The sequence below is a fragment of the Pyrus communis genome, chromosome 10 (assembly GCF_041283825.1).
Source record: "Pyrus communis isolate YQ-2024b chromosome 10, ASM4128382v1, whole genome shotgun sequence".
NCBI classification, from domain to species: domain Eukaryota; kingdom Viridiplantae; phylum Streptophyta; class Magnoliopsida; order Rosales; family Rosaceae; genus Pyrus; species Pyrus communis.
In genome coordinates, this window is record NC_142574.1 from 19,813,313 (window position 1) to 19,834,170 (window position 20,858).

The following is a 20,858-nucleotide window of genomic DNA, read 5'->3' on the forward strand; positions in this document are numbered from 1 at the left end:
ATTATTATAGTATATTGATACATGTTTTCATAAGAGTATAAATTTTTTAAATTTGGTTAAATGACAAAGAAATTTAACTAGAATCATTTTTTGGTGTTTGAAATTAATGAAGAGGTCATGGGTTCAAAAACATCATGTGTGTCTGTTTACTTTCTAATTTTTACAAATTTCTTCTCATTAGAGTATAAATTTATAAAATTTGGCCACATGATCAAAAAGTTTGACCTTAAGTGGTGCTTTATCTTGTTAAACTAACGAGAAAGTCTTGAGTTCAAAACAGTGTGTTATTTTACTTTCCAGCTTTTATGAATTTCTTTTCCTAAGCGTTTAGATTTACGAAATTTGGCTAAAAGATCAAGATGTTTCAGAAGCAATGATTTTTGTTGTTTAAAATTATTGAGAGGTCCTGAGTTTGAAATGCTATGTGCATGTTTATTATTTTCAATTTTTACAAATTTCTATTTGGTTGTTAATTTCTTTTTAATTAATAGCTAGTAGCTATGTGAGTTACAATTTTAAAACATTTGTTCCAATTCAAGTCTAACATTCAACAAAGAGTAATGCGTAGACCAAATTTACAAATCATACGACGTGTCACCAATATATTTAATTTAGTGCTCATTCATTGCTTATACATATCAATTATTGACTCGAAAACATATTTTTTTTTTTTTAGTCCTATATTGACAAGGTTAGTAAATGAGAAAAAACACATCATGATTTATATAAAACCACTTTAAAAGTTCATATAGAAGGTAAACAAAACTTATTATCTATCTACTTGTAAACTCGAGGGTTTTTGGTTCCCTTCTCTCATTATAAAATAAAATAATTTTTCTATGTTTCAAAATTATTGAGTTTGAAGTGTTTTCTTAAGTATAATTTTATCGAAGTCTTACATGTAAAAACAAATCTTATATGAAGTTAGGGCACATATTTTAGTATCGCCTCCAACCTCAAAAATCTTAAAACCGGCCCTACCGCCAGCTCCACTTCCCCTTTCCCTGATGTACAGCCACCACACATATCCAATCGAACCAGCATCACCTGCTAACCGAATTGTTAGCTTTTCTGTCTAAAACACCTCTGATCTATCGAGCTTTGACTGAAAATTTTAAAATTCAAGTTCTTCCCAAAAATTCTCAAGTTTTACTTGTGAATTATACGGGTCTTTGAGACCCGGAGTCCAGTTTTATTGTGAGTCGGTTTCACCCTAACCTCGGTTTGTCAGCCGTTCAAATTAAACCCAAATTTTTGCGATATTTGAATTGCCCCAGCTGCAATAGTACTGCATCTGTCGGTGTTATCTTCTTCTCAAGGCTTTCTTTTCTGCGTTTTCGTAAAGTTCTTCTTTACGAGACTTGAAAAATCGTACTTTTTAAATTTTTTCGATTCGACAACTTCACAAGCACTACTTCTCTTTAATTTTAGTAAAAATACACATAGCAACAATGACCTCACCATCAACATCAAGCTCAAGTTTATCAACAGCAAACAATGGAGGTAGAGATGGGGATGTGGTCGTTCAAATGGCATCCCCGGACGCTATTACTATAACTCAGCTGACGTCGTCAATGGAGGAAAGTCTCAAGTCAGTCGAGAAAACAGATTGGCTACTTCGTCCATCAGCTGGTATGAGTTCTTGCTGCATCTTCAAAGTACCCCAATGGTTGGTCGAAGTCAACAGCCAGACCTACCACCCGCATATAGTCTCCATTGGCCCATATCACCACGGCAAGCCAGATCTGAAGATGATGCAGCAACACAAATGGAGATATCTTCGCGACTTACTTGCTCGAACACCATCAACTGGCCCTACACTTGCTGATTACTTGCAGCTTGTAGATTTTCAGGAGGAAGACATGCGAAGGTGCTATTCTGAGACCCTCAACTTGAGCAAAAGCGAGCTCGTTCAGATGATGGTACTAGATGGTCTCTTCATTATCGAAATCTTCTTCAGAGTTGAACGTTTATCAGAAAGAGATCCATGCGTTGATCAGGACGACGCCATCTTTAACTTGAATTGGTTACTGCCTAAGCTCATGCTAGACCTTCTTCGGCAAGAGAACCAAATTCTTTTCTTCGTTCTTGAAATGTTATTTAATAAATCGAAACCTTCAAGGAAGGATTCTGATGACTCATCCATTGGCAAAGCTTCTTTGAAATTCTTCAAATTCGCAGTGGCACAAAGATCTGATGAAGACTTGAAGAAATATTTTAATCTAAAAGGAGTACATCTACTCGATTTACTTCGCTTGACTTTTATCTCCGATATTCCAGATCCTCCTCAAGAAAATCCTTTTGAGTCAGTTGAATTGATCCGATCAGTGAAAAAGCTTCATCAAGCGGGAATTAAGTTTAAGAAAGGGGAAGCAACCAGCTTCAAAGATATCAGATTCGGCAACGGAGTGCTAGAAGTTCCGCAGATAACAGTGGACGATTTCCGTGTCCATCTACTCCTGAATTTCGTTGCATTTGAATAATGTTATAATCATTGCCACAAGCACATAACCACTTTTGCTGTATTCATGAACTGCCTCATCGGCACGCCTGCGGATACGACCTTCCTTTGTGACAGGAACATTATCGAGAATTATCTTGGATCCGATGAGGAGGTCACTCATTTCTTCACAAATCTTGGCAAAGACTTGTTAGAAATCAGAAACGCAACTACACAAAACAATCTAACAGAGTTCCAGAGCAATATTTTGTAAAGTTGAGAAGATGAAATCAGAGAGAGGAAAACACACAGAGCACATTCTCTGAAACAACTATCATTGTATTTCTCTTTTTTTTAGCAGTGTAGCTCGAAGAGTCATTTAACTGTTAGAAGAGAGAGAGAGAGACATATCCTCTATTCAATCTCAATCAACCATTACAACCTATCTTAAGATCAAGACACTTGTCAAATGATAAGCCCTATGAGACTTAATCAACACATCACAGTTTTACACAATAGCTCAGCCTATGAGCTGAGACAACACACATAACAAACTTGTAACATTTACTAATCAGCTCAACAACTTATATACTAACACTCCCCTTTAAGTTGTGAACTGATTTCACCCCAAGAAGATTTCTCAAATAAGTGAACTGCTCCTTTGCCAATGCTTTTGTAAAGATATCTGCTAGTTGCTCCTTAGTAGGACAGTAAATTAAATCAATTACTCCTTGCTGCAATGCTTCCTTTATGAAGTGATATCTTCTGTTTATATGCTTGGTTTTCTGATGAAAGATGGGATTCTTGGTGATGGCTATGGCTGATGTATTGTCACAATTTATTGGTGTTGCAACAGTTTGCATTTCACCAAAATCCTCTAGAACAAATCTCAACCAAGTAGCCTGTGCTGTTGCTTCAGAAGCACTGATATACTCTGCTTCAGCTGTTGATAATGCAACACATTGTTGCTTGACTGAAGACCAAGAGAAAATCCCATTTCCAAATGTAAAGGCATACCCGGACGTGCTTTTCATATCATCCTCTGAGCCACTCCAGTCACTGTCACAGTATCCCATTAAGAGTGTTCCTTCACCTTTCTTGTATTCCAACCCGAAGTCGAGAGTTCCTTGAACATATCTCAATACTCTCTTTGCTGTTCCATAGTGCTTGTTAGTGGGGCAATGCATAAACCGAGCTAAGAGACAGGCAGCATACATTATATCAGGTCTAGTTGCTGTGAGATACAGCAGACTACCTACAATCTGTCTATACTGAGCTTCATCTGCATTTCCACTTCCATCTTCTTTTCTCAGTTTATCACTTGAAACCAAAGGAGTATGTACTGATTTGCAATTCTGTAATCCGAATTTCTTCAGAAGAGATAAGGCATAATTTCTTTGATGAATGAAGATGCACTCCTCAGTTTGGATCACTCCCATTCCAAGAAAATGATGTAACAGACCAAGATCTGTCATCTCATACTTATGCATCATCTCAGCTTTAAAACCATCCATTAACTCTTGACAGTTTCCAGTGTATATAATGTCATCGACATAGATGGATACTATGATCAAATCTGTGTCTCCCTTGTACTTGGTGTACAGAGTTGCCTCACTGATGCTTTTCTTAAATCCACAGAGCATTAGATATGAATCTATTTCACCATACCAGGCCCTAGGTGCCTGTTTTAGACCATACAAGGCTTTATGTAATCTGTAAACCTTTTCTTCCTCTCCTTGCACCACAAACCCATCTGGCTGTTCAACATATACTTCCTCTTCTAATACTCCATTTAGAAAAGCTGACTTCACATCTAGTTGAAATAACTTCCATTTATTCTTTGCTGCCAGTGCAATCAGAGTTCTAACAGTGTCTAACCTTGCAACAGGTGCAAAAGTCTCATTAAAATCAATCCCAGGCTTTTGTGCATAGCCTTTTGCAACAAGTCTAGCCTTGTTCTTCTGCACTGTTCCATCCAAATTCAGCTTTGTTTTATACACCCATTTTACCCCAATCACAGGCTTATTTGAAGGTCTTCTCACCAACTCCCATGTCTGATTTTTCTCAATCATATTCATTTCATCCTGCATTGCCTTTTTCCAAGCTGCATCCTGTGTAGCTTCATCAAATGATTCAGGTTCAACAATACATAAGTGACACCTCTCATAGATCTCACTCAAGTTCCTATACCTTAGTGGAGTATTATCATACTGAGGTGAGATCAGTGAACTACTTGACTCACAAATATCAGTAACTAAAGGACTTCCAGCTTGAATTGGAGACCCATCAGATTCTTTTTGTGCATGAACATCAGTCAACTCATCAATTCTATCAAACTCTGAAGATTCAGCTGCAGATAAAGGAATACAAACTTCCTTGACTTTGTTTTTCTCCCAGTCCCATTTACCATTCTCATCAAAAATTACATCTCGAGATAACAGAACCTTTTGAGTTAAAGGATTCAATATCCTATACCCCTTTTCACAAGTGCCATATCCAATGAAAACACCCATGACACTTGTTTCTTCTAATTTGTGTCTTAGATTCCCTGGAATAAGTGAATAACAAACTGAACCAAACACTTTCAAGTGTTTAACCCCAGGTTTTCTTCCACTAAACTTCTCAAAAGGTGTAGTGTTCTTCACTGCTTTTGTAGGACTTCTGTTTAGCAGATAAACAGATGTGTTTACTGCTTCACACCAGAGACTGTATGGAAGTTCTTTCTCAAAGATCATGCATTTTGCCATCTCCACAATTGTCCTGTTTTTCCTTTCTGCTACTCCATTTTGCTGTGGAGAGTATGCAATTGTGAGCTGTCTTTCTATCCCCAAGTCTTCACAGAATTTTCCAAACTCGTTTGAGTTGAACTCTCCTCCTCTATCTGTTCTTAGCTTCTTAACATGATATCCACTTTGAAGCTCAACCATGGCTTTAAATTTCTTAAACACATAGAAAGCCTCAGATTTGTTTCTCAAGAAGTATACCCAGCACATTCTTGAATAGTCATCTATAAATGTAATGAAGTATCGATTGCCACTCAAACTTGATGTTTGCATGGGACCACACACATCTGAGTGTATTAGCTCAAGTGGTTCCTTTGCTCTCCACATTGATTCTTTGGGAAATGGTTCCCTGTGATTTTTCCCCAGTGCACAACTTTGACACACAGTTTCACTGTCTTGGATTTCAGGCAGCCCCAAAACCATCTCTTGACTCTGTAACAGTTTGAGACTTCTGAAATTTAAGTGACCAAACCTCTTGTGCCAAATTCTAACACACTCCTGCACATTTGTCCTCAATGCAAGCTCCTTGTTTGTGTTGAGAAATAAAGGAAAACACCTATTTCCTTTCTGCTTCACACTGACCACCAGATTTTGTAAGGATCTATCATCAAACACATCCACTTTGTAATCTCCAAATAAAAGAAAGTAACCGTGCTCAGTCATTTGTCCCACACTTAACAGATTTTCTGCAAGACCAGGTACTAACATAACTTCTTTTATATATCTTCGACCCTTTACAGTTTCAATGATCAGTGTACCCTTCCCTTCAACTTCAACCAAAACTCCAGTGCCAACTTGGACTTTGGCTTTCACTTTCCTATCAATATCAACAAGTAGGTCTTCTCTGGATGTCATATGATTACTACATCCACTATCTATATACCATTCATCACTTATCTTCCTCACTTCTCCAGAATGATTTGCATAAAACAAATTTCCAGTTTCGTCAACCTGATTAGCAAAGTTCACATGCTGCACAGCCTTGTTCATATTACAATACCTTGCAATATGCCCAATTTTGTTGCACTTGTGACACTTGACTTTGTTTTTAAGCCAACACTCTCCATAGTGAAGTTTATCACAGAATTTACACTTATCCCCAGTGTTGTTTGCCTCATTCTTCACAGTGAATCCACCTTTATTACTCCAATCACCCTTGTTACTCCATTGCTTCTCTTTTGGCTTAAAATTCTTGTGATATTTGTTACTGTTTGGCTGACCACTGAATCTATTAGACTTCGGGATAAGTTTCAAACTAGTGAATGCTTTCTCCATACTACTCTCTCCATGCCTATCCAACCTTTGTTCATACCCCTTCAAAATAGCTACAACATCCTGTGCATCTATGGTGTCTAAATCCTTAGTATTCTCTATCACAGCTGCAATACTATCATAGGATTTAGGTAAACTAATTAACAATTTCTGAACAATTCTTTGATTACTCAGATCCTCACCATAGCTCTTCATTTGATTAATCAGATCAAACAATTTAGCAATATACACAGAAAGAGATTCACTATCATTCATGCGAGTGTATTCAAAATCTCGCCTAAGACCTTGGAGTTTCACGGATCTTACTTGTTTATCACCAACGAACTCTTGTTTCAGAATGTCCCACGCAGCCTTCGCACTTTCCTGAGTTGCGATCCTCGGGAAAATTTGATCCGAAACTGCACCTTGAATAATACCCAGTGCTCTAGCATCCTTAACGACATTCTCACGCAGCAGCTTCCTCTCCGCCTCTGTGAGTTCCTCCTCCTTCATCGGAGCTCTGTACCCACTCTCCACCATATTCCACAGCTCATACGAGCGAAAGATGGTCTTCATTTTGATTTGCCAGAAATCAAAATTCTCGCCATTGAAAACTGGAGCCCGAAGATCTCCTCCTCCAGATCCAGCCATACTAGACACTCAAATCACTGCAATAAGCTTTTGCTGTGAATCCGAGCTCACCCACTCGTAGAAACAACGCCCAGAAGTTTTAGATCGAACTCGGCTCTGAGGCCATGTTCGAAATCAGAAACGCAACTACACAAAACAATCTAACAGAGTTCCAGAGCAATATTTTGTAAAGTTGAGAAGATGAAATCAGAGAGAGGAAAACACACAGAGCACATTCTCTGAAACAACTATCATTGTATTTCTCTTTTTTTTAGCAGTGTAGCTCGAAGAGTCATTTAACTGTTAGAAGAGAGAGAGAGAGACATATCCTCTATTCAATCTCAACCAACCATTACAACCTATCTTAAGATCAAGACACTTGTCAAATGATAAGCCCTATGAGACTTAATCAACACATCACAGTTTTACACAATAGCTCAGCCTATGAGCTGAGACAACACACATAACAAACTTGTAACATTTACTAATCAGCTCAACAACTTATATACTAACAAGACTCGCCTTTCAACATCAAGGCGAGTTACTTACTGCAATTATTCAAGGATGTGAATGAGCACTGCAGTAATGTTTGGAACGTGCGATGGGCAAGTTTTATGTTGAAGTATTTTGATACCCCTTGGTCTTTTATGTCAGCCTCAGCTGTTTTAATTGCCTTACTACTCACCGGAATCCAAACCGTTTTAGCCATATGTGCATCTGATGATTCACAGGGGAATGTCTATGGGATTTGATTTGTTACAATTAATTTGATTTTGCATCATTTTTCTTTGTTGATTTGCCATTAACTGATTTCTGATATGTTTGGATGGTGTGTAGTATTTAGCTTTCAAATATGAATCTAGAGTGTATTTTACCTTTAATTTTTAATTAAAAAATTTATATTTTATGGAGTCTTGCAGTCTTGGTAATTTTGCATCCAAGAACATCAAAATGAAACCATTGAAATTGACACTAAAGACTAGAGACTCCTAACATTATGTCTATACTAAAACCCAAACGCCGGTGCACTGTTCACGGACAGTGTGCGGACGAAAACGCCCTCCAAATGCTTCTTTCTGTGCCATTTTTTATGCTTTTTTTCACAGTAAAAAGGTGGTTTTGCTCTATGCGTCCCTCAGAGCAACTCCAGCCCTAAGACTTTGCGCCAGCACCCAGCTCATTTATCCACTTCAGTGAACAGTAATAGACCCTAATGAACAGTAATAGGCCAAAGCATCTCCACCCCAAAAAAAATGTGCTGGCACCCAGTCTAAAAATACGCTGGCACAAACGATCTCCACCCCTACAAAATGCGCTGGCACCCAGTCCATTTAAAATATTAAATAATTTTTTTATTAAAAAAAAATAGTTTTAATTTCGGATAGGATTTTTAAACAATCTCGTCACGCCACGTGTCATTATCCGAACGTACTATTTTTTGAATAGATTTCCGCTAAGATTTTTGATAGGAACATATTTAGGCGACTTACTTAGCTTGTTTTCGTGCATTTATGTTGTTGTTTCTTAGTTCTTTAAGTGTTTTAAGTCATTTTCGTATGATTTCAGGTTCTAAGGGCTAAAGGAGCAAAGAAGTGCATTTTGGAGCCTTTTGGAGCATTTTTGGGCCAAGAATGGATAGCTTATGCTTGGAGCCAAAGTGTTGGACAAAATTGAAGCTTTGTGTGCACTTTAGAACATAAAACAAAGGGCCTAGCCCAAGCAAACAAAGCCTTAGAACCAGAAATTCCCATGCCAACACATAAACAAAGCCCTTTGCCATGCATCACATGCATTTTCATCACATTCACACACATGCACTCCCATTTCACATCCACTTCACCCTTTGCCGTGACTTCACATTGCATTTCCAGCATGCATTCACATGCATTTTCAGCTACATATTCACCCACATACACTTTAATCATTCAACACATGCATTCACACACCAACAACCATTTTGTGCCGTGCATTTCATCACCTTTCCAGCTTTCCCTTTTAATTCCAGCATGCATTCACATACAAAAACAGCACCATTCATTCTATGTCGTGCATTTCATTTACCTTTCCAGCTTTCCCTTTCATTTCCAGCTCTAACTCTTCATCATTGCAGCCACAAACACCTTAAACAAACAGCCATATACATCTCCACTCCTCCTATAAATACCCTTGCATTCCATTCACCATCTCATGATTCCATTCACAACACTTCACATAACACAAACACAACCCTAGTGCCGCAAATCCCCTTCCATTTCTGTGCAGTTTTTCTCCTCCATTGCAGCCACTATCCAACCACTTCCCATCCCTCCAAAACACTTCACATAATCCCCAAAGCTCACCTTAGACCTTGTGCTACAACAACGAGGAAGAAAAGAGTGCCTAAACGTTCATACAATTCAAGTTTGAGTTGTTGGAATGTTTAGGTGTTTCTTTGATTTCAAAGTTTAAATTTAATTCTCTTTGTTTTGTACGTATGAGAATGGAAGAGAAGAGTGCCTAAACGTTCATACAATTCACGTTTGAGTTGTTGGAATGTTTAGGGGTTTCTTTGATTTCAAACTTATGAGGAACTAAACCCCCTTTAGCTAGGGGGTGATTCGAAACTATGTTTATATTTGCAATATGAATTGATTAACTTTCGTTGGAATTTCATAAGTTGTGGATTCAATTTGTTTAACCGTTTGATTGATAACTTATTTATGAATGTTTATTAAGAATACGCGCTTAATTTTCATGCATAAATATGACGCTAGAATATAAGTGAATTTCACCTAATCGTTATGAACTTATATTTACAAGTAGTGGAGGTTGCTTATAAACAATCGCGTTAAATGAATTCTTGGCACTAGTTTCATGCTCATCATAGTAACGAATGCCTCGTCAACACTTATAGTTTTCATAATGCTTAATGATCTTTGATTGTATCTTTATTGTGCTTTTCACGTAAAGGACTTTTGGAGAATGTGGTGAATTGCGTTGCGCTAACCCATCCAATTCATTGACTTAAGGAGAACTTGACGGTTAATTTAAGCGGACCTAATTAACCCGGGGTGTTGAGTTTCACAACTTATCGAAAGACCAACTGAGAATCAATATTGTATGCAAGTGTAACATATGTGGAGAAGAACCCCTTGGTTATTCCATCATCCATATTTTCATTCATATTTACATTTTGCCTTTAATTATATTCTGTCCATTTAATTTAATATCGTCCAAACACATTTCCCCCATATTTCGTTGAGTCTTAATCATTCGTATTTGTTTTATTTTTATATCTTTAAGCTTTTGGAGTCATAAACAGTTTCAAATTCGTCTAAATCAAGTTCTAGTTTCTATTTGAGTCAGTTTGATTGTTTTAGGCAGTTTGAGTTTTTCAAAGCCATTCTGAGTCATAGTAGTCTTGTTAAGAGTATTTACATTTAGTTTTTGTGTTTTCAAGTCAATTCAAAATAGATTAGCACCCCTAGTTAATCCCCGGTTAGAACGATCCCTACTTACATCATTACTACAATTATCACAAATAGGGTTTAATTTGTGCGCGTATAATTCTCGCATCAAATTTTGGCGCCGTTGCCGGGGATTGGCAAAATTGCTAATCCCTTGTCTTGAGTCTTGTTTAAATTGTTTAGTGTGTGGCAACTTGTTTTCTTACTTGTGCCAAGTCTATTAAGTTGGTTACTTATCTTGTTTACTTTTGTGTGTAGGTACTAGTTTATGACCCGTAACTCACAATCTGTTCGTGAGCATATCTCCGACTTTGACGGTGATTTCGAGAGGACTTTGAGAAGGAACAAGAAATTGCAAGAGTCTAATCCTCCTGGTCCCGAACCTGACGTAGAAGAGGAAGCCACGGATTGGGTTAAAGAGGAAGTACCAACCATGGCCGTGGACAATCGAACCATCAAGGAGCTTTCGGCCTCGGGTTTGGATAATGCATTGTCTCTTTGTATCCAATACCCCACGGCTGCAGAGGGGAAGACTGATTTATTTGAACTCAAATCCAGTTTGTTACACCATATTCCGAAGTTCCATGGTTTGTCTATGGAAGACCCCAACAAACACTTGAAGGAGTTCGAGGTGGTTTGTTCGAGCATGACCCCCGTCACTGTGGATGGGAGTATATTGAAGATGAAGGCCTTTCCATTTTCACTTATGGACAAGGCCAAAGATTGGCTCTACGAACTAGCCCCGGGAACTGTGACTTCGTGGGAGAGTATGAAGCGTGCTTTCTTGGAGAAATTCTTCCCTACTTCGAGAGTGATTCTCCTACGGAAGAAAATTAGTGGTATTCAACAGGATCATGGTGAGACATTCCCGGCTTATTATGAGCGCTTCAAGGGCCTTGTAGCTTCATGTCCTCAACATCAAATGAAGGAGGAACTTCTCCTTCAATATTTCTATGAGGGCCTCCTTCCTATCGAACGTCAAATGCTTGATGCATCAGCGGGAGGAGCATTGGTGGACAAAACACCAAGGGATGCCAAGATTCTCATAGCCAACCGAGCGCTCAACGCTCAACAATATGAAGGAGTGGGCCAAAGGGAAGCCCCACGGCAACAAAGTGTAAATGAGGTGAGTGCTATTTCTGAAATTCAATCACAACTTGCTAATCTTACTTCTCTTGTTTCTCAGGTTGTGATTGGTCCAAAAGCACAAGAACACCAAGTTTGTGGCGTGTGCTCAATTCAAGGGCATCCATCCGACAAGTGCCCTCAACTAATCGAGAATGGTGGGTGGGAATCTGCCAATGCAATTGGTTTCCAAGGACAAAATCAAAACAACCCATACTCGAACACTTACAATGTCGGATGGAGGGACCATCCAAACTTCAAATGGAGGGAGCCACAACAAGCTGCCCAACAAGGAGGATTTAGGCCAAACCCCCCTGGTTTTTATTCCAAGCCGTATGCATCCCAACAACCCCAACAACCTTCGGCATCATCTCATTCAGGTACGTCATTGGAAAGTAATCAAGCTATGCAATTACTAACCTCTATTTCGCAGGGGTTGCAAAATCAAAACAACCGGATAGCAAATAACGAGAAGGAGATGATGGATATGAAGAAACAAATAGGGCAGATTTCTGAGTTCCTTGGACAGATTAGAGAGCAAGGAAAGCTTCCTAGCTCAACCACAGTTAATCCAAAGGGAGGATTCGAATCCGCCAAGGCCATCACCCTAAGGGGTGGAAAAGAAGTTGGGGCCGAACCAAACAATCCCAAATCTGCCCAGAAAGTAGATGAAGAAACGACACAACCTGAGGAAGTGTCTAGCTCACCCACGGAAAGGGTGAAAAACCCAATGCCGCAGGCCCCCAATCACCCTAACTCGGCCAAATCAGGTAATTTAAGTTCAAATTCATGTACTTCACGTCCTAATCTGCCCAATGTACCTTTTCCTCAAAGGTTCATGCAAGAAAAAAAGGAAGAAAGCGAGAAGGACATTCTTGAAACATTCCGGAAGGTGCAAATGAACATACCGCTTCTCGATGCAATCAAACAGGTTCCAAAGTATGCTAAATTCCTCAAGGACCTATGCAATACAAAGAGAAGAAGGGCAAACAAAGAGGTAGTGAAGGTAAGCGAGAATGTGTCCGCTGTTTTGCAACGTAAACTGTCTACCAAGTGCAAAGACCCCGGTAGTTTCACGATTCCTTGTGTGATTGGACATAATCGTTTTGAAAATGCCATGCTTGATTTAGGTGCATCCATAAATGTCATGCCTTATTCTATTTATGCATCTATGAATTTGGGTGAATTAAAACAAGATGGTGTAATTATACAATTGGCCGATCGTTCTAACGCGTATCCAAAGGGAGTTTTGGAAGATGTGCTTGTGCAGGTGAACCATTTAATTTTTCCGGCTGATTTCTACGTCCTAGACATGGAGGATTCAGCCCATTCTACATCTTTGCCGATTCTCCTTGGTAGGCCATTCATGAAGATGGCCCGAACGAAGATTGATGTATACAAAGGCACCTTGACAATGGAATTCGATAGGGAAGTGATTGATTTTAATATTTCTGAAACTATGAGATATCCCGTTGATGACCATTCTTGTTTTTCCATTGATGTTATCGATTCTTTGGCGCAGGTATACCTTGAAGAATTGAACGAGGACGCCCTGGAAACAACCATCACTAAGGCCATAGAGCGCAAAAATGAAGGATTTGGGCCAATGCAAGGCCACGGCAAGGAGAAGGAATTCTTTGCAATGGGTTCTAGTGAAGAAATAATTGAGGTTGTGGCAGCCCTTGAGTCATTGCCACAACAATATGGTAAGGTTCCACTCTCACTTTCAAATTCAGTTTCCACTAAGATGCTACCTTCTGTTGCTCAGGCACCATCGCTTGAACTTAAGCCATTGCCGGACCATTTGAAGTATGTGTTTTTGGGAGAAGGCGAAACATTGCCCGTCATCATTTCATCAAGTCTCACGGCAATGGAGGAGGAGAAGCTTGTGAGGGTGCTGCGAGAGCACAAAACGGCCATAGGGTGGACTTTGGCCGACATTAAAGGAATAAACCCTACCACATGCATGCACCGTATACTTCTTGAGGAGGGGACTAAGCCATCCCGAGAGGCTCAACGCCGTCTCAACCCTCCGATGATGGAAGTGGTGGGGAAGGAAATAATCAAGCTTTTGGATTGCGGAGTGATTTACCCTATCTCCGATAGCCGTTGGGTTTCTCCAGTTCAAGTCGTTCCCAAGAAGTCCGGAGTAACTGTTATCAAGAATGATGAGAATGAGCTCGTGCCTACACGCATTCAGACTGGATGGCGAGTATGTATCGATTACCGGAAGCTAAATGCCATGACTAGGAAAGATCACTTTCCTTTGCCATTCATCGACCAGATGCTCGAAAGGTTAGCCGGTCATGCTTTTTACTGTTTTCTTGATGGATACTCTGGATATAACCAAATTGTGATAGCCCCGGATGATCAAGAGAAGACCACATTCACATGTCCCTTTGGAACATTTGCTTATCGTCGCATGCCATTTGGCTTATGCAACGCACCGGCCACTTTCCAAAGGTGTATGGTAAGTATATTTTCCGATTTTGTTGAAAAGATCATTGAGGTTTTCATGGATGATTTCAGTGTATTTGGGAGTTCATTTGATAATTGCTTGGATAATCTGACCTTAATTTTGAAGCGATGTGTTGAAACTAACCTTGTCTTGAATTGGGAGAAATGTCACTTTATGGTGAAACAAGGTATAGTTTTAGGACATATTGTTTCAGAAAAAGGTATTGAAGTAGATAAATCGAAAATAGACCTTATACGTCACTTACCCTCTCCTACTTCGGTTAGAGAGGTACGTTCGTTTCTTGGCCATGCAGGGTTCTATAGGCATTTTATCAAGGACTTCTCCAAGATGTCCAACCCTCTTTGCCGATTGCTTCAAAAAGATGTGCCATTCAAGTTTGATGAAGAGTGTAATTCGGCATTTAACCAATTCAAGGAGAAACTAGTCTCGGCCCCCATTATTGTACCTCCAGATTGGAGCCTTCCGTTCGAGCTCATGTGCGATGCATCCGACTATGCATTAGGAGCTGTTCTAGGACAAAGAAGAGACAAGCGGCCGCATGTCATATACTATGCCTCTCGGACTCTCAATGATGCCCAATTAAACTACTCCACGACGGAAAAAGAACTTCTAGCTGTGGTTTTTGCTTTAGATAAATTCCGTTCATATTTAATTGGTACTAAAGTAATCGTTTATTCTGATCATGCAGCTTTGAAGTACTTGCTCACGAAAAAGGAAGCAAAGCCGAGGCTTCTCCGATGGATGCTTCTTCTCCAAGAGTTCGATATCGAAATCCGGGACAAGAAGGGAAGTGAAAACGTGGTGGCTGACCACTTAAGCCGTATGGTGCATAAGGAGGATGCCGTGAAACCTAGTCAAGCTTAAACGGAGGTACCGTCCGGCTGCAAGACGTAAAAGAAAGCGCTACTTGGGAGGCAACCCATGCATTCAACAAAGGAAGACTTAGAAAGCACTCCAATTCCAGATTCCTAAAAACTCTTCTCTTTGTTGTTATTTCGTTTCTGCCTTATTAGGTTGTTTAGTTGTTATTGTTTGTTTGTTTATTAATTGTGTGAGTCTATGATTGTAACATTGAGAAAATGTTTGGTTTATTGATAGGCACTGCTAAACAAGGAAAGATGGAGCCTTCACAAAGGGCGTTTACTTGAAGCCCCACTACTGGGCAAAATTCTAGAAGCAGGAGGCGTCGAAGCGGAAGGCACAGATGCGGGAGGCATCGGAGCAGGAGGCATCGGAGCTAGAGCATTCCAGGCCCCAATACTTGGCCAAACGCTGGACGAGCCAGGAAAAATGTGCCTCTGGAAGTAAGCCGAAAGCCTTTGACGGTCAGTTTGACGGTCACTTTGCATCCGACCATTGGATTCTTGTAGCTCATCAAGCTTCCTCTTCATACCCGTCGAATAGTTGTTGGCAAGCACGTGCAAACTTCTATTCTCGTACTTAAGCAGTTTGATCTCCTGCTTGAGACTTTCCACCTCTGCCATCAATGATTCCACCTGACGGGAGCGGGCAAGCAGGCGTTGGCCCATGTTGGACACAGAACTCGCACACTGAACACTAAGTGCGAGGGACTCTTGAACGGCCAACTCATCGGACCGTCCTGACAGCAGCCTACTATCTTTTGGAGTAAGGAGGTTCCTAGCTACTATTGTAGCTGTTGTGGCGTCCTGCATCACAGAGTCTTCACCTGAAAGAGGACCGTTAGAAGATAAGAAAGAAGGGCGCCATACGTTACCTTGACGCAGCGCGCCCGTATCACTGCTAAGGCTCAATTCCAAGCTAAGGTTCGATGGGTTTGCCATTTTTCAAAAATGTTCAAAGAGAAGGGGTGGATGGAGTTAAATTTCCAAGGGCCGGAGTCGATTTTCAAGAATGGGAAATCTTCAGAATGTGTTGTTGGCGGTGATCGATAGCTCTATAAAACGCCAAAGCGACGCGTCCACCGATTCAAAGAGCCGGATTTTCCGGCGTAAGTTAGGCGACGCTTTCTCGGCTTTTCAGAAGACACGTTCAACTTTGTCAAAAGATTTCTTCTTTTCAGACAACACGTGGAGGCCATCACCGCAACTACATATCTTTAGCCGACAAGCGCAAAGTTCGGCGACGCTTTCTCTGCTTTTCAGAAAACGCATGCAGCTTTGTCAAAAGGAGCCGCATCCGCACTACTACGTGTCGTTCAGAAAGCAAAGGGGCGTCGTTCAGAAATCAAAAGGGCGCCTGCTCAGAAATCGAAGAGGCGTCGTTCAGATATCGAAGAGACATTTGTCGACAAGGGTAAAAGAACAGTACCACCACTTGATATTATTTCTATATATGTCGACCTTCGTCTTTTATGGCAAGGCAAACCTGAAGAAAATGCCCAACTCTCTCTCACCTCTGAGGGTACACTCCCAACAAAGCCTTTCGAAATACTCAATTCTTTCTTCTTCCCCAAAGATGATACCAGATGCCTGGAGTACAGATGACCCAGGAGGAAACGGCGGATTGAAGTATGCTGATTCATTCACCGCTTCTTCAAAAGCAAAGGTATCTCATATCATCAAGGTCAAAAGCAAAAGTATCTCATATCATGCTCTTTCCCTGTCTTTTTCTTTGTCCTTGTTCTTACTCGCATGGCAAAGTAAAAGAAGCAATCAGCCGGCACTTGGAGTCAGTCTTCCGATCTGGAGCCAACTGCCTGGAATCTATTCCTGATTGCTTACCTAGCGTTGCTCTCGAGTAGTCATCTTCAACGGTTGATACACTTCCAGAGAAGGGACCACTTCTGCAAAGGGGAGCGAGTAAGGCAAGTGAAAATGATACATTGAAGCATGTGGAGACAAACTTAGGCTGAGTTACTCCAACCCTTTTCAATACGAATTGGAAAGATTGAACAAAGAAACAGACCAAAGGAGTAAGCTCAGACCTTCGGGGGAGACCAAAAGAATCCTGCTGCCCAGATCAAGAGTAGCACAAAGGAAAATCAACGATGGGCGGCAACCAGTTCGAGAGTAAGCCTGTGGAATCATCAAGAACAAGCCTCAATGCAATCAACAAAGAGAAGATGGAATTTACACTCCATAACCAGATTTGCGTCCCTAAACTCTTCTCTTTGTTAATTACATTCTGCCATGTTTAGTATGTTTAGTTGCTTTTTGTATGTTTGCTTGTGTTCAGTGTGGTTTTAAGCTTAAAACATTGAGGACAATGTTTGATTTAAGTGTGGGGGAGTTACTAAAGTGTTTTGATGCAAATTCGTAGGGTTTTATCCACCATAGCTTCAAATGTTGTTTCTTGCTGTTTTTAAGTGTTTTTAAGCGTGTTTAGTGTGTTTTGACTTAAAAATTCGAAAATCACATAAAAATTTGAAAAACATGTTTTGAAAAGCCTAAAAAGAGTGTTTTGAGTCGTTTTTGTGTCGTAGGTCACCTTCCAACACAATGATAAGGATTTGGTTTCTAATTGCATGACTGTTAAAAAAAAAAAAAGTTATAAACATAGAGAAAAGTTTGATTTACTCTTGTTATATGCTTGGTTATGGTTATAATGTATGACTTCACATGCAATCATAAAAGAAAAAAATTCGTTTTTGTAACATGCTTGAAGGAAGGAACTCAAACAAACGCTACAACCCTGAGAGACTTGAGCCTATAACATTCTTTGGAGAGTATAATCTGTGATTTCTTGTTTTCTAAAGTCGTTGCATGATCTCATTATTCTTTGCTTGGTTACTACTTAGAAGGCGTTTCATCATATAGTTCCAAATGCTAGAACTCATGCCCATTTCATTCAAAGCATGTTATTGATTTGCATAACACGTATTCAAGAAGAAGTTATGTAGTGACCACCACCATAGCCAAATAGCCTTACTTCCCATACTTCGTTTATGTTGTAAGTTTTAACCCCGTTGAGCCTTGTTTAGCCTTTATTCTTTGTTTACCCACATTTTCCTCACCTAGCCTAGTTTAGGACAATCCCCACCCTTGTTCTTAAAAGATAGTGAGCATGACTTAATTGAATTCCTTTTGAGTTACATTATGAAAGAAAATAAGTGTGGGGGAGAGAATGTTTAAGTGTTTATGTTTTGAGTTTCAAAAGAAAAGAAAAAAAAAAAAAAAAAAAAAAAGAGCTTGAAAAAAAAAAAAAAATGAAAGAATAAGTGATTGAAGAAAGGTTCCAAAACACCAATTCTGGGCGTAAATTGTCTAAATTCTCCCTTTTTGTTCAAACGTTGAGTTTTCATTCAAAAGTGAATTCTAAGTTGATTCAAATGCTTTGCTCACTATTTCTTTAAAAACCTTTGTTTTCCATATCCCTTCATTGTTATCCACACGCTCCGAACCCCATTACAACCCGTGACTTCAATCTTGAGTGTTATGTGTTTCAATTTGTGGAGTTTGAACTTGGTATGAGCATATGGTGTCACTGGTTCTCGCGTCTAAGTAGTAGCATTCCATTCATGAGATCATATCTAAACATGCTTATTAACTCCAGAAATTGCGTTCTTTGTGATACATATATGTGAGTGTTCATTTTCATGTTTACATCAATCTTCTCACATATACTTAGTGTAGGGTGTGTAGTCAGTAAATCTGAGTGAAATTGAGTGCATATCTTGTGAGGAATTGAGCAAATTCTCTAAGGCATGTTACTACATTCAAAATATGGTTTTAAATGCTTAATTGTGAAATAGTATGTGGTGACGATGATTAAGAATGTACTTAAGTGCGAAGATGACTAAAATCTGTGGGAATGATGATTTTTAACATGTCATGTGCATTGGAAATCCCTAAGACGATTGTTGGAAGGTTTAGGTTGTGTTTTACTTGTTTAGTGTCGTTTGTTTGTATGTTATCGTTTTGTTTTGCTCGAGGACTAGCAAAAGCTAAGTGTGGGGGAATCTGATAGGAACATATTTAGGCGACTTACTTAGCTTGTTTTCGTGCATTTATGTTGTTGTTTCTTAGTTCTTTAAGTGTTTTAAGTCATTTTCGTATGATTTCAGGTTCTAAGGGCTAAAGGAGCAAAGAAGTGCATTTTGGAGCCTTTTGGAGCATTTTTGGGCCAAGAATGGATAGCTTATGCTTGGAGCCAAAGTGTTGGACAAAATTGAAGCTTTGTGTGCACTTTAGAACATAAAACAAAGGGCCTAGCCCAAGCAAACAAAGCCTTAGAACCAGAAATTCCCATGCCAACACATAAACAAAGCCCTTTGCCATGCATCACATGCATTTTCATCACATTCACACACATGCACTCCCATTTCACATCCACTTCACCCTTTGCCGTGACTTCACATTGCATTTCCAGCATGCATTCACATGCATTTTCAGCTACATATTCACCCACATACACTTTAATCATTCAACACATGCATTCACACACCAACAACCATTTTGTGCCGTGCATTTCATCACCTTTCCAGCTTTCCCTTTTAATTCCAGCATGCATTCACATACAAAAACAGCACCATTCATTCTATGCCGTGCATTTCATCACCTTTCCAGCTTTCCCTTTCAATTCCAGCATGCATTCACATACAAAAAACAGCACCATTCATTCTATGCCGTGCATTTCATTTACCTTTCCAGCTTTCCCTTTCATTTCCAGCTCTAACTCTTCATCATTGCAGCCACAAACACCTTAAACAAACAGCCATATACATCTCCACTTCTCCTATAAATACCCTTGCATTCCATTCACCATCTCATGATTCCATTCACAACACTTCACATAACACAAACACAACCCTAGTGCCGCAAATCCCCTTCCATTTCTGTGCAGTTTTTCTCCTCCATTGCAGCCACTATCCAACCACTTCCCATCCCTCCAAAACACTTCACATAATCCCCAAAGCTCACCTTAGACCTTGTGCTACAACAACGAGGAAGAAAAGAGTGCCTAAACGTTCATACAATTCAAGTTTGAGTTGTTGGAATGTTTAGGTGTTTCTTTGATTTCAAAGTTTAAATTTAATTCTCTTTGTTTTGTACGTATGAGAATGGAAGAGAAGAGTGCCTAAACGTTCATACAATTCACGTTTGAGTTGTTGGAATGTTTAGGGGTTTCTTTGATTTCAAACTTATGAGGAACTAAACCCCCTTTAGCTAGGGGGTGATTCGAAACTATGTTTATATTTGCAATATGAATTGATTAACTTTCGTTGGAATTTCATAAGTTGTGGATTCAATTTGTTTAACCGTTTGATTGATAACTTATTTATGAATGTTTATTAAGAATGCGCGCTTAATTTTCATGCATAAATATGACGCTAGAATATAAGTGAATTTCACCTAATCGTTATGAACTTATATTTACAAGTAGTGGAGGTTGCTTATAAACAATCGCGTTAAATGAATTCTTGGCACTAGTTTCATGCTCATCATAGTAACGAATGCCTCGTCAACACTTATAGTTTTCATAATGCTTAATGATCTTTGATTGTATCTTTATTGTGCTTTTCACGTAAAGGACTTTTGGAGAATGTGGTGAATTGCGTTGCGCTAACCCATCCAATTCATTGACTTAAGGAGAACTTGACGGTTAATTTAAGCGGACCTAATTAACCCAGGGTGTTGAGTTTCACAACTTATCGAAAGACCAACTGAGAATCAATATTGTATGCAAGTGTAACATATGTGGAGAAGAACCCCTTGGCTATTCCATCATCCATATTTTCATTCATATTTACATTTTGCCTTTAATTATATTCTGTCCATTTAATT

General features: G+C 39.5%; 1 pseudogene; it reads left to right on the top strand.

Annotated features, from left to right (window-relative positions):
* The first annotated feature begins 1,092 nt into the window (after positions 1-1,092).
* On the top strand, positions 1,093-7,856 carry LOC148693669 (UPF0481 protein At3g47200-like; annotated as a pseudogene).
* Positions 7,857-20,858: the final 13,002 nt, after the last annotated feature.